This window comes from Oncorhynchus mykiss, chromosome 8 (genome assembly GCF_013265735.2).
Source record: "Oncorhynchus mykiss isolate Arlee chromosome 8, USDA_OmykA_1.1, whole genome shotgun sequence".
Taxonomy (NCBI): domain Eukaryota; kingdom Metazoa; phylum Chordata; class Actinopteri; order Salmoniformes; family Salmonidae; genus Oncorhynchus; species Oncorhynchus mykiss.
In genome coordinates, this window is record NC_048572.1 from 63962130 (window position 1) to 63976051 (window position 13922).

Here is a 13922-nt window from a genome sequence, read left to right on the forward strand (position 1 = left end):
AGGTTCTTCAAATGGTTCTCCTATGGGGACAGCCAAAATACCCATTTATGTTCTAGATGGCACCTTTTTTGTATAAGTGGGGCCATGTATGTGAACGCTATTTTAATTTGATCAATCTGTTGTCACAGACAGTTTTCCTGTGCAGCAGGAAATGCAAATTGTAGTGAATGCATGGTTTTAAAAGTCTTCTGAAGTTTGTAATGTCCAAACTTCAGTATCAACTCCTACCGAAATGTTCATAAATTATAATCCAAATAATGATTCTCATTTCCTGTTGCTGCAGGATTATTTTCCGGGTGGGTATAATTTGTGGAACGTTCCAACAGGAATCTGTTCCAAAACCTTTGAAGTACAAGGTTGCCAACAAACGACACATACAAAGTAACACGATCAAGCCACCTAGCTAACTAGCTGCCGAATGGGCATCAACTCACCACGTTTATTTTGAATGTTTGTCAATAGCCTACCAGAGTAGACATTTTTCGGAATAAACATGAGTGAAAAACATAATTAAATAGCTCACTCCCTACCCTGTATTTTATTCTGTTGCTATACAACTTTGTACGCGTTGTTTGTTGGCAACCTTATTATTTACGAAGTTATTGGAACAGATTCCTGTTGGAACGTTCCACAAATTAAACCCACCCTTATTTTCCAGCTGCGAGAAGCTGGTCAATTTAAAATAGCACCTATGTACATGTGTTTTAAGATTGATGTCACTGATGAGGTACAGTAGGTCCTCTGTAGTGTTCAGCAGAGAACTACATGCATGAATCACTCAACATATAGATGAGCTGTGCTATGGAAGGATTACTGTCAAGTGGTTCACCTGTCCCTCTCTTTGTCAACAGTCAAACCTCTTCACCCCACAACTTTTCATTCACTCATCACAAAGTGTTGTGGAAGTCATCAGGTGCATGGCTGAGTTGTAGGCCACACCGGTAGAATAGATGGTACAAGCTATACAGGCCTAGGATCTAAATTTGACAGCAGAAAAATAATCCTGCAGCAACAAGAAATGTGGATTATAGTTAATACATTTTTTTTTGTAGGGGTTGATACCCTTTTTAGTTAAGGCAAATCAAGTCTGACAGCTTTAAGTGGAAATTACCAACTTTAGAAGCCATTTTAAACCATGAATACATGACAAGTTTGCATTTTGTGCTGTAACAACAGGGTGATCAAATTAAGACGAGTTTCAATTGGTGATGTCACTTGCTCTGAGACTTTGAAGTACAGTAGTTTTTTCCCTTTCGTGGAGCAATAGCTAACGATGCTTTGTGGGAGGCACTGTTGATGTGTTCAGAGGGTCCCTGGTTCGAGCCCAGGTTGGGTCAAGGAGAGGGACGGAAGCAGCACTGTTCCTCTGGCAGGTAACTAGCTGTGTGCTGTGTGTGCCAATCATTTATACCACATAACTTACTGCTCACATTCTCTCTCGCAGAAATGAGCCAGCTACAGATAAAAAAAGATTACTGTAACTCACAGGTGACTAGTGGCACCTTAATTGGGGAGGACGGGCTCATAATAATGGCTGGAAGGCCATTGAATGGAATGTTTGAAACACTTGGTTTTCATGTGTTTGATACCCTTCTATTCCAGACATTATGAGCCATCCTCCCCTCACTAGCCTCCTGTGCTAGAATGACTTACTGTTGAGAACTGTTTGATATCCAAGTTGTTATAATGAAAAGTCACGGCTTTTTTACAAATCCAGATATAGTCGTGTGTGTGTGTGTGTGTGTGTGTGGGTGGTATTACCTGACTGTTGCTGTGTCAACCCACAAAACCTGTACAGGCCAACTGCATTAGTGTGTCACATGATCATGTGGACCGTGAAGAAGTTTTGAACCATTTACAGACACACACAGTTGATCCTGGTGAGGTTCAGAGAACTCATTATACCCTCCCAACATCAGACTCAGTAACCCTGGGATTCGGATGTCTAATCTTTCATAATCTATCATTACCACTACGTATGATCACAACATTTCAGTCAGACACATTCATCCGCTTGATAGGATCAGGTTGCAGGTAAAGCTCCATGTGCTAAAGAAGGAGAGGCTTTGTAGATGACCTGCAGAAAGCTCAGTCTTCCACGGGGGTCAGGTTGGACCTGTGGCGCCTCCCCTCGCCCCTCGTAGACTAGGCTTGGACAACATGTCCCTGATCAAAGAGAGCACGGCCGACCTAGAGGATACGGGGAGAAGTGGTGACAGTGAATCTGATCTGTGGTCAGTGATGCATCACGTCTATACTTTGAACGAGACCCTTCTGGATGCCAGATTAAATACCAAGGAGGGTTTGTGAGCGAGGAAGCTATACTGTTGTTAAGCAACAGTATAGCAACCTCGGCCTGATGAAGTCTACCAGAGACTCCAAGCCAAACTCTACAGAGTCCACCAACTGGATGCTTCATCTGCAGAATCCTCATTCTCACATCCATTCCATTTCCTCAAATATTCTAAACACATTTCAATGTGTGCTCCTTAAAATTGTGAAAACATTTTAGGTTTCCCAAGAATTTTACGAAGCTCTTTTTCCCTCGATATGATTCAATGACAATCGGGGCAACATGCATGGAGACAAATGAGAGAAAGCAATGTGCATATGGCACAATGTGAGATATTCTCACTTGTCTCGTGGTATTCAAAGTCAAGTGCTCAACAAGAGACAGGTAGAGGTTGACTAAACCAGTCCAACAGGTTGGTTTCCCCGCGAGCCTTGTTCATTCCTTTTTGATGTCGCTCTAATAATAGGCATCTTCTTTCTAATGCACACTACTTGAATAGTAAAGATGTGAAGAATGCAAAGAGAGGTAGACCAACTTTGACTTCCTCAAACGTTTCATCTCTATCACACAGCTGGGGGAATATAATACAGTACTGTGCCTACGAATTAATACACAAAGAATACATGACATGGTGGAAACCTTAGTTGATACATCCATTTTTGGACTTAATGATATACATTGAGTGTACAAAACATTACAAACCCTTTCCTAATATTGAGTTGCACCCCCTTTTGAGGTCAGAACAGCCTCAATTCGTCGACTTGAGTATCTGGAGCATCAGCATTTGTGGGTTCAATTACAAACTAGACACACTAATGTACTTGTCCTCTTGCTCATTTGTGCACCGGGCCTCCCACTCCTCTTTCTATTCTGGTTAGTGCCAGTTTGTGCTGTTCTGTGAAGAGAGTAGTACACAGCATTATACGAGATCTTCAGTTTCTTGGAAATTTCTCACATGGAATAGCCTTCATTTCTCAGAACAAGAATAGACTGACGAGTTTCAAAAGAAAGTTATTTGTTTCTGGCCATTTTGAGTCTGTAATCAAACCCACAAATGCTGATGCTCCAGATACTCAACTAGTCCAAAGAAGGCCAGTTTTATTGCTTCTTTAATCAGAACAACAGTTTTCAGCTGTGCTAACATAATTGCAAAAGGGTTTTCTAATGATCAATTAGCCTTTTAAAATTATCAACTTGGATTAAGTAACACAACGTGCCATTGGAACACAGGAGTGGGGATTGCTGATAATGGGCCTCTGTACACCTATGTAAAAATTCCATTAAAAAAAATCAGCTGTTTCCAGCTACAATAGTCATTTACAACATTAACAATGTCTACACTGTATTTCTGATCAATTTGATGTTATTTTAATGGACAAAAAAATGTGCTTTTCTTCCAAAAACAAGGACATTTCTAAGTGAACCCAAACTTTTGAACGGTAGTGTGTATGTATATATAAAAGTGTGACATTTCCTGAGCTTTCCTACAGTATATCCCCTAGATATGGGACAGACACTTCAAAAGCTCATTCCTTATGGCTTATTTTTTGACTGTCTTTTTTTGCCATTTATAAATGTGTTATACCAATGTGTTTCCATGGACTATAGTAGAAAAGGACAAATTCCATATTTTATCAAATAATTTGTTTATATATCCCCCCCAACGACTTAGACTCTTAAGAATGAACCTGTCTCCTCCCCTTAATCTACACTGATTGAAGTGGATTTAACAGGGGGATTCACCTGGTCAGTAGCCTACAGCATGTCATGGAAATGTTCCTAATGTTTTGTAAACCCGTTAATTATTGAAGAATATAACTTAGAAATACCTCATGAGCTTAGTTCAACTGTCATACCCCATCAGAATCAAAAATACAAGCCTGTTTTACTCCAATGCTTTAAACAATGTAAATATAAACAAACACTGTACAGCCGCAATAAAACGTTTAACTATAGTTCAGTCCATGCTTCGTTAGCTCTGTCTATGAATTTGAGTGGTTACATTTCTACAAAACACAAGCGACATGACCACTTTGTTATTATTCCAATGAAGGATTCTGCCTTTAATTAAAGGCCAAGTGCAGTCAAAATGCAGTTTTTTCTGTGTTTTATAACATATTGTACAACAGCTGATGAAACTAACACTGAAAAAGTGTGAACAAATTTGGTCAATGTTATTTCCTGATAGTTTCTGGTTGATAATACAATCTACACAGGTCCTTCTAATCAGCAAGTTTACATGGGCAGGAGTTAGTGTTGCACAGGTGAGCTTTTTGTTCACCCGCACCCTCCAGTGTTCGCTAATAACACATCCTCATCCGCTCGACTATATGTGATAAAGTGAAAACCTGAGCCCTGCACCCGACCCTAACCAGCAAATACAGAAAATGCGCTGTAAGCTACAGACTCAGACAGCGGAATTATTTTTTGACAAGCGGTGCAGGATTTTTGGGGGGCCTAATTCAGATATGTTTCTGCATATAATTGACAACAATTTAGCAGGCTATTTGTGTCACGCCCTGGTCTTAGTATTTTGTGTTTTCTTTATTTATTTGGTCAGGCCAGGGTGTGACATGGGTTTTTTATGTGGTGTGTTTTGTCCTGGGGTTTTTTCGTACGTATTGCGATTGTGGCTTAGTGGGGTTTTCTAGGTAAGTCTATGGTTGCCTGAAGTGGTTCTCAATCAGAGGCAGGTGTTTATCGTTGTCTCTGATTGGGAACCATATTTAGGCGGCCATATTCTTTGAGTGTTTCGTGGGTGATTGTTCCTGTCTCTGTGTTAGTTTGCACCAGTTTAGGCTGTTTTGGTTTTCAAGGTCCGTTTATTGTTTTTGTATTGATTGTGTTTCATCGTCATTAAACATGTATCAAGAATACCACGCTGCATTTTGGTCCGACTCTCCTTCACCGCAAGAAAACCGTAACAATTTGTTTGTCAACTTGTCTATAATTAGATACATGGAGCTTCTGTTCTTTCATGATATGTTGCCCTAGAACAGGGTTTCCCTCCTGGGGGCACGTTTTGGTTTTTGCCCTAGCACTACACAGCTGATTCAAATAACCAACGGATCATCAAGCTTTGATTATATGAATCAGCTGTGCAAAAACCAAAACGTGTACCCAGGGTGGGCCCCGGGGCCGAGTTTTGGAAACCCTGCCCTAGAGGACAAAATAAACCCGTACTCACCAGAAAATGATCATAAATCAATAGAATGAATGCTTCAATCTAGTTTACATCTGCCATCTCTGCTTCTTTTGTGGAGAAAATGTGTTTAGGGACCGGGTTTCCAGTTTCCCAATCCCCACTCAGACCACACCCAGACAGTCCTAGCTAAATTCTTGATTGAGAAATAGTTTTTTAATGTAAATCTATTACAGTTTCCATTTAATTGGCGACAGATTTTCATGCAAATATTCTAAAATACACAAAGACAATATTCAAATATTCCCACCAGTGATTGCACCAAATGGAGTTGTTCTTTTTTGCGTAAGTTTTCACTTAAGTTTTCATGTACCGAATAAAACAAGTTTCAATGTGTTTCCCGTTAAATAGCAAATGTGCCTACTCTGGTCTTTTCACTGGCTCTCTAGCCAACACCTCGCAGATACAGTGCTGTGAGGGTAGGCTAGTCTACTGAGATTATTATGGATACTAGAGAGAGAATATTTGTATTTGTCAAATGGCAGTCAAGCATCATTCATCATGTCACCAGAATAAGACCTTCAATATGGAAAGGAGCATCAAGCTCATCACTGTGCACTTTCACCACCATGTGAAGTTCATCATAACTTGTTTCATCTGTAGCCCAATGAACAACACGGTGTCCTGGGTAGTAGTGGGAGGACCACGCAACATATCAAAATCAAGTCAAACTTTATTTGCCACATGCGCCAAATACAACAAGTGTAGACTTTACAGTGAAATGCTTACTTACAAGATCTTAACCAACAGTGCAGTTCAAGAAGAACATATTTACCAAGTAGGCTAAAATAAAAAGTAATAATAAAAAGTAACACAATAAGAATAATGAGGCTAGGTAGCAAACAAACAGTGAGTAGCAGCAGTGTACGGGGGGGGGGGGGGGTTGTCAATGTAAATTGTCCTGTGGTGATTTTTATGATTGTTCAGCAGCCTAATGGCTTGGGAGCAGAAGCTGTTGAGGAGCCTTTTGGTCCTAGACTTGGTGCTCCGATACCGCTTGCTGTGCGGTAGCAGAGAAAACAGTATATAACTTGGGTGACTGGAGTCTCTGACAATTTTATGGGCTTTCCTCTGACACCGCCTATTATATACAGTGCCTTGCGAAAGTATTCGGCCCCCTTGAACTTTGCGACCTTTTGCCACATTTCAGGCTTCAAACATAAAGATATAAAACTGTATTTTTTTGTGAAGAATCAACAACAAGTGGGACACAATCATGAAGTGGAACGACATTTATTGGATATTTCAAACTTTTTTAACAAATCAAAAACTGAAAAATTGGGCGTGCAAAATTATTCAGCCCCCTTAAATTAATACTTTGTAGCGCCACCTTTTGCTGCGATTACAGCTGTAAGTCGCTTGGGGTATGTCTCTATCAGTTTTGCACATCGAGAGACTGACATTTTTTCCCATTCCTCCTTGCAAAACAGCTCGAGCTCAGTGAGGTTGGATGGAGAGCATTTGTGAACAGCAGTTTTCAGTTCTTTCCACAGATTCTCGATTGGATTCAGGTCTGGACTTTGACTTGGTCATTCTAACACCTGGATATGTTTATTTTTGAACCATTCCATTGTAGATTTTGCTTTATGTTTTGGATCATTGTCTTGTTGGAAGACAAATCTCCGTCCCAGTCTCAGGTCTTTTGCAGACTCCATCAGGTTTTCTTCCAGAATGGTCCTGTATTTGTCTCCATCCATCTTCCCATCAATTTTAACCATCTTCCCTGTCCCTGCTGAAGAAAAGCAGGCCCAAACCATGATGCTGCCACCACCATGTTTGACAGTGGGGATGGTGTGTTCAGCTGTGTTGCTTTTACGCCAAACATAACGTTTTGCATTGTTGCCAAAAAGTTCAATTTTGGTTTCATCTGACCAGAGCACCTTCTTCCACATGTTTGGTGTGTCTCCCAGGTGGCTTGTGGCAAACTTTAAACAACACTTTTTATGGATATCTTTAAGAAATGGCTTTCTTCTTGCCACTCTTCCATAAAGGCCAGATTTGTGCAATATACGACTGATTGTTGTCCTATGGACAGAGTCTCCCACCTCAGCTGTAGATCTCTGCAGTTCATCCAGAGTGATCATGGGCCTCTTGGCTGCATCTCTGATCAGTCTTCTCCTTGTATGAGCTGAAAGTTTTGAGGGACGGCCAGGTCTTGGTAGATTTGCAGTGGTCTGATACTCCTTCCATTTCAATATTATCGCTTGCACAGTGCTCCTTGGGATGTTTAAAGCTTGGGAAATATTTTTGTATCCAAATCCGGCTTTAAACTTCTTCACAACAGTATCTCAGACCTGCCTGGTGTGTTCCTTGTTCTTCATGATGCTCTCTGCGCTTTTAACGGACCTCTGAGACTATCACAGTGCAGGTGCATTTATACGGAGACTTGATTACACACAGGTGGATTGTATTTATCATCATTAGTCATTTAGGTCAACATTGGATCATTCAGAGATCCTCACTGAACTTCTGGAGAGAGTTTGCTGCACTGAAAGTAAAGGGGCTGAATAATTTTGCACGCCCAATTTTTCAGTTTTTGATTTGTTAAAAAAGTTTGAAATATCCAATAAATGTCGTTCCACTTCATGATTGTGTCCCACTTGTTGTTGATTCTTCACAAAAAAATACAGTTTTATATCTTTATGTTTGAAGCCTGAAATGTGGCAAAAGGTCGCAAAGTTCAAGGGGGCTGAATACTTTCGCAAGGCACTGTAAGCCAGTTCAGAGAGCAAACAGGTTGTTGATGGTGGGAAGGAGAAAGTCTGAGAATGGATAGAAGAAACAATGTGAGAGGACAAGGAGGAGGAGGGCCATAAAGAGGAAGAGGAGGACGAAGTGGAAGAGGAAGGCAAAGAGTGGAAATATCTGATGAAAATGGAGCAACAGTTATAGACCATGTTCTTGTCCATGGACTGACAGTGAGGGAAGCAGGACTAAGAGTGCAACCCAATTTGAGACAATTTTCTGTGTCCACCATAGTAAGGACATTCAGAGAAGAGAACAGGTACAGTATACTACTTTATTTTTGTAATTGCAAATTTACTGTACTACACTATATGCAGCTGTTTCAATAGACATTTGTAAAGTTTATCACTGTATGTATTATACTGCAAGAATATGTTTTGTAACTGCACAACTACTTTTTGTAGAATTGCAAGGCTGCCACATGTAGGTGGAAGGACAGCTATATTCACTCGGGAACAAGAGGCCGTTATAGTTGGCATGGTCCTTCAAGATAATGCAATACGACTCAGAGAAATCCAGGAACGAGTGATAAAAGACAACACACACTTCCAGGGAATTGACAGTGTGAGCATTTCTACAATTGACCATGTCCTCCATCGTAACAGGATGCGAATGAAACAAGTATACAGAGTACCTTTTGAGCGCAACTCACCAAGGGTGAAAGAACTGCGAGCTCAGTATGTGCAAGTAAGTGTACATTCAGAAACATTTACTGTAATCCAGATTGTCTACAGTACTAACACATACTATGTGAATGACATTACTCTTCAGTACATACAATGTATGTGAATCAGAAGCCTAATTGTACTCTACAGTATAGCACTGTCTCTGTACGACTTACAAAATCCTACATACAGTATATTGTATTTCTACACAGACAATATTTGACTTGGAATCCTTGGACAGACCCCATGAGTTCATCTTTGTCGATGAAGCAGGCTTCAATCTAACAAAGAGGAGAAGGAGAGGCCGAAACAATATGATTGGACAGCGGGCCATTGTTGAAGTCCCTGGTCAACGAGGTGGCAATGTCACAATCTGTGCTGCTATCAGCAACCATGGTGTTCTACATTACCATGTTACATTCGGGCCATATAACACTCAGAACCTTCTAAGATTTATTGCCAATCTAAGAGATATTTTATTTGAGCAGCAGGTTCAAGAGCAGCAGGGTCAAGAGCTAAATGAGAATCCCATTCCCACCTATGTGATAGTGTGGGACAATGTCAGTTTCCATCGAGCTGCTCAGGTTGGAATGGTTTAACATCAATGGGCAGTTTATGAACTTGTACCTCCCTCCATATTCGCCTTTCCTGAATCCGATTGAGGAGTTTTTCTCCTCTTGGAGATGGAAAGTGTATGATAGACAACCCTACACCAGAGTAAATCTGCTGCAAGCCATGGATTTAGCCTGTGGTGAAATAGGTGAGGAATCATGTCAGGGCTGGATACGGCACACAAGAGGCTTCTTCCCCCGTTGCCTCAGGAGGGACAATATTGCTTGTGATGTCGACGAAGTGCTCTGGCCTGACCCAGCCCAAAGACAAGAAGAAGCACATTGATCACATGTTTACTCCTTTGATTTTTGTCCCTTTTAGTACTGTATACTCTGGTACAGTGCATTGTAGGCTGTATACTGTACAATGGACAAATTGTATGGCCATGAAGTGGGTGGGGTTATATCCTTCCTGTTTGGCCCTGTCTGGGGGTGTCCTCGGATGGGGCCACAGTGTCTCCTGACCCCTCCTGTCTCAGCCTCCAGTATTTATGCTGCAGTAGTTTATGTGTCGGGGGCTAGGGTCAGTTTGTTATATCTGGAGTACTTCTCCTGTTCTATTCGGTGTCCTGTGTGAATTTAAGTGTGCTCTCTCTAATTCTCTCTTTCTCTCTTTCTTTCTCTCTCTCGGAGGACCTGAGCCCTAGGACCATGCCTCAGGACTACCTGACATGATGACTCCTTACTGTCCCCAGTCCACCTGGTCGTGCTGCTGCTCCAGTTTCAACTGTTCTGCCTTATTATTATTATTGGACCATGCTGGTCATTTATGAACATTTGAACATCTTGGCCATGTTCTGTTATAATCTCCACCCGGCACATCTAGAAGAGGACTGGCCACCCCACATAGCCTGGTTCCTCTCTAGGTTTCTTCCTAGGTTTTGGCCTTTCTAGGGAGTTTTTCCTTACCACCGTGCTTCTACACCTGCATTGCTTGCTGTTTGGGGTTTTAGGCTGGGTTTCTGTACAGCACTTTGAGATATCAGCTGATGTACGAAGGGCTATATAAATACATTTGAATTTAATTGAAAATTGAATGAACATTGTGCTTTCCATTTATTAACAGTACTGACTGCTCAATAGATTTTGACTGGTTGCAGGTTCATATCAACAAAGAACAAGTATTACAGTATCACAGAGACAAAGGACACGTTTGTGAGATGCAGGGTACAGTACTGTAAAAATAGGGGTACAAGGAGGAGGAAGAACAAAAAACAAAATTGCAAAGAGCAATTTTTAGCTACTATGATAGAATATGTTTTCGTTCATCAAAAGACAATGACGGAAAAATATGAATATTGTTTTAGAATAAAAATGTACTTCTCCCTGAGAATTGTATGTTTTGAACAATGTGTTTTCTATTTTTCGGTGTATTGTTTACTGACTGCTGGAGAGTGTATATCATTTTGATCACTTTGTTTATGATTTGAGAGCAGTGTTTGATTTTGAACACAGGTAAAACTGTTTTGAGGCGAATGTTTTATTTTACGAGAGGAATCAGAGGTTATGTAAATAGTGCTTGAAGATGAGGTTTTGTGTTTAATGTTTTCAGGAAATGGAGCAAGGTTTCAGAAATTGTGTTTTAGCAATTGAGAAAAACTGTAAAGGAAAACGTTTCTTCCAGTCTGTGGTGAGTGATCGCTTTTCTGATGTCCAGAAGTTATTTTCGGTCATAAGAGACGGTAGCAGCAACATTATGTACACAATAAGTTAAATAAGTTACAGAAAACGCCCCAAAAATTACAATATTGCACAATTGTTTGGGAGAATGTAAAACGTCAGCCATGTTCTTCGGCGCCACATATCGTGTGACTTCAAGTTTACTTTGATATGATGATTATCATATAAATATTTGCACTAAAGTCGTTTCCACTGCTATTTCTCACATAGTTAATTTTAGCGACACAAAAAGATCCCACCATGTCGAATGAACAAAATATCTGTTGGCATTAATAACATTTTACCAAAACTACCTGTTTCCATCACAGCTGTCAAGAACACATTTATTTAGTATGACCTTCCTTGCATAAAAACTGTGGGTGGAAACATGGTTAGAAAGGTACTTAATTGATACCCAGAAATAATTTTATATCGATATAAAAATGACTGCATTGGGCCTTTAATGACTGGCACATGCACCCGTGCGCGCACACACACACACACACACACGCACACTGGATCAGCAACAACCACGCCAACACACAGTTCTTCCTCAGGTGTAAAATTATTCTTAATAGTTTATGGACATGCTTGGACAAGATAGAAGCCCAGAATCCATCTCTGACATTTCTTGGTGTTGATTCCTTACTATCTGTCACCTCCGTTTACCTGCTGCCATGTCTGAACTCCTCAAGCAAGAGTCTCTGTGTTGACATGGAGGAAGTTAACAGAATGCCTTTCCATAACATAATGCTCAATCCATCTAAAATGTACTGTTCCTCCATGCAGACAGCGCCATGTGAAATGTCAGTTGGTTTATGTTTAAGTCCATTTTCCACAAACAAACAAAATGTCTCATTTTGACTGGAAGGGATTTAATAGAGAATTAGCTTTAGTCTCAGCTATCCGTCTGATGTAACTTAACCTCAACGTGTCTGAAATCACAGTAGAAAAAGAAACAGCCGTTTGAAACCCCTCCATTATCAAACCGGATAAAAGCTATTGTCTGCTTCAATGTGCAATTTTCCTCAGAGAGATCGTGTGTAGGAGAGAGCCATATAATATAGACTCTTCACACATCAAGCAGAGGTCATAGGAGCCAGCAGTACCTGTATAAATCACACCACAATGCCTTTGCATCCCTGTATTCAATAGGTGACATAAATAACCATTGGGACTTGGGACCAGTCCATTGGGACTGGTTTCCACTGTTCCGACCGGGACACAAAGGCTTCTGAAACAGCACTGCCTTAGGACAAATCATATGACACTCTCAAACAGGAAATCTCTAAATCGCACACTCATTGTCCAGCTACATCAAATCCCTTTTTCACCACAAAAAGAAAGAGCTGGGGGAAGGGAAGAAGACAGAGACACAAAAATTAGACTTACTTTGTTTAACAAGACCCTTTATGACTTAACATTGGAGGCTTTTACACTATTGAAGGCATTCTTAAGCAGCATTTTCAAGAGTATGTGAAACAAAAGTCACAAAAGATGGAAGCATTCGTCACAGGTATGTCACATTGCCAGTTACTGAAAATCGTCTGCACAGAAATAAAACAATAAATTCACACATAGTAGGAGACATTTCCTGCTCCTGTCTAATGAGTTTGATCTCAACTGTCATAGGAGACTTCAGATCCACATTCACATACTGGAGAAGAGGGAACATGAAAGCAGAACCATTTCAAAAGCAATATGTGCAAAGCAAAAATGAAAAGCAAAAATATGATGACATATATGTCACTCTCAAGATGGCAATATTAGTCTTAGCATACTATTTGCATGAAGTTATTCATGTTTGTTTAAAAGCCTACAGTACATTTTGGCATTTCCTTGTATGAAGTATAAAGTAAAGAGTATAAAGTACAGTACAACTTCAACATACATTATATTGCATTTGGCAACACAAATGTCCTATATCCCTCTCTCACATTGTTAAGTGGAGGACTATCGTCACCTCATCTACCACTACAGTGCTACAGTAGATCTCCTGAAAGGGGACTTCAGAAGTTCATTCATCAAAGCAGGTATTTGAGTTTTTAAGCCTCTGAAACAGGAAAATACATTATTTGGGGGGATCCTGGTTTCCTGGTGGTGTCAGGCATAGTCAGACATGATCACATGTGGCTGATGAGGGATCGAATCCATGGTGGACTTAAAACCGTTCTCTTCATACTGCCTGCTTCTGTTTGCACAGGTGAGGACAGTCCCATCCAAGTGTGCCTCAGGCAATCGTTTCTGTAATTTTCAATGTGAGAGATAGCTGGAAGTAGAGACAATATAGAGGTACCCCTCCCCCTCGTGTATCTCACTACAGTGGATGCATGATGGCAGGAATGCAGGTAGGGAGACAGGCAGCTAGGGAGACAGGCAGGAAGGGAGACAGGCAGGCAGGTAGGTAGGGAGACAGACAGGTAGGGAGACAGGCAGACAGACAGGAAGGGAGACAGGCAGGCAGGTAGGGAGACAGGCAGGTAGGGAGACAGGCAGGCAGATAGGAAGACAGGCAGGCAGGCAGACAGACAGACAGATAGACACACACGAGGAAGGATGAGGAAGCCAAGATTAGTTGAATGACTCATATGGCCAGACTTTAGACTTGCTGTCTTTCAGCTGTGATTATATATCTAATGTACAGTTTCATGCTCTGATAAAAAGCCATAGCCTCTGTCCCCGAAGTGCCAAACCCAGAGGCATGTACAGCATGCTAGCTGACAACCAAACCCACTAAACTCATTGAA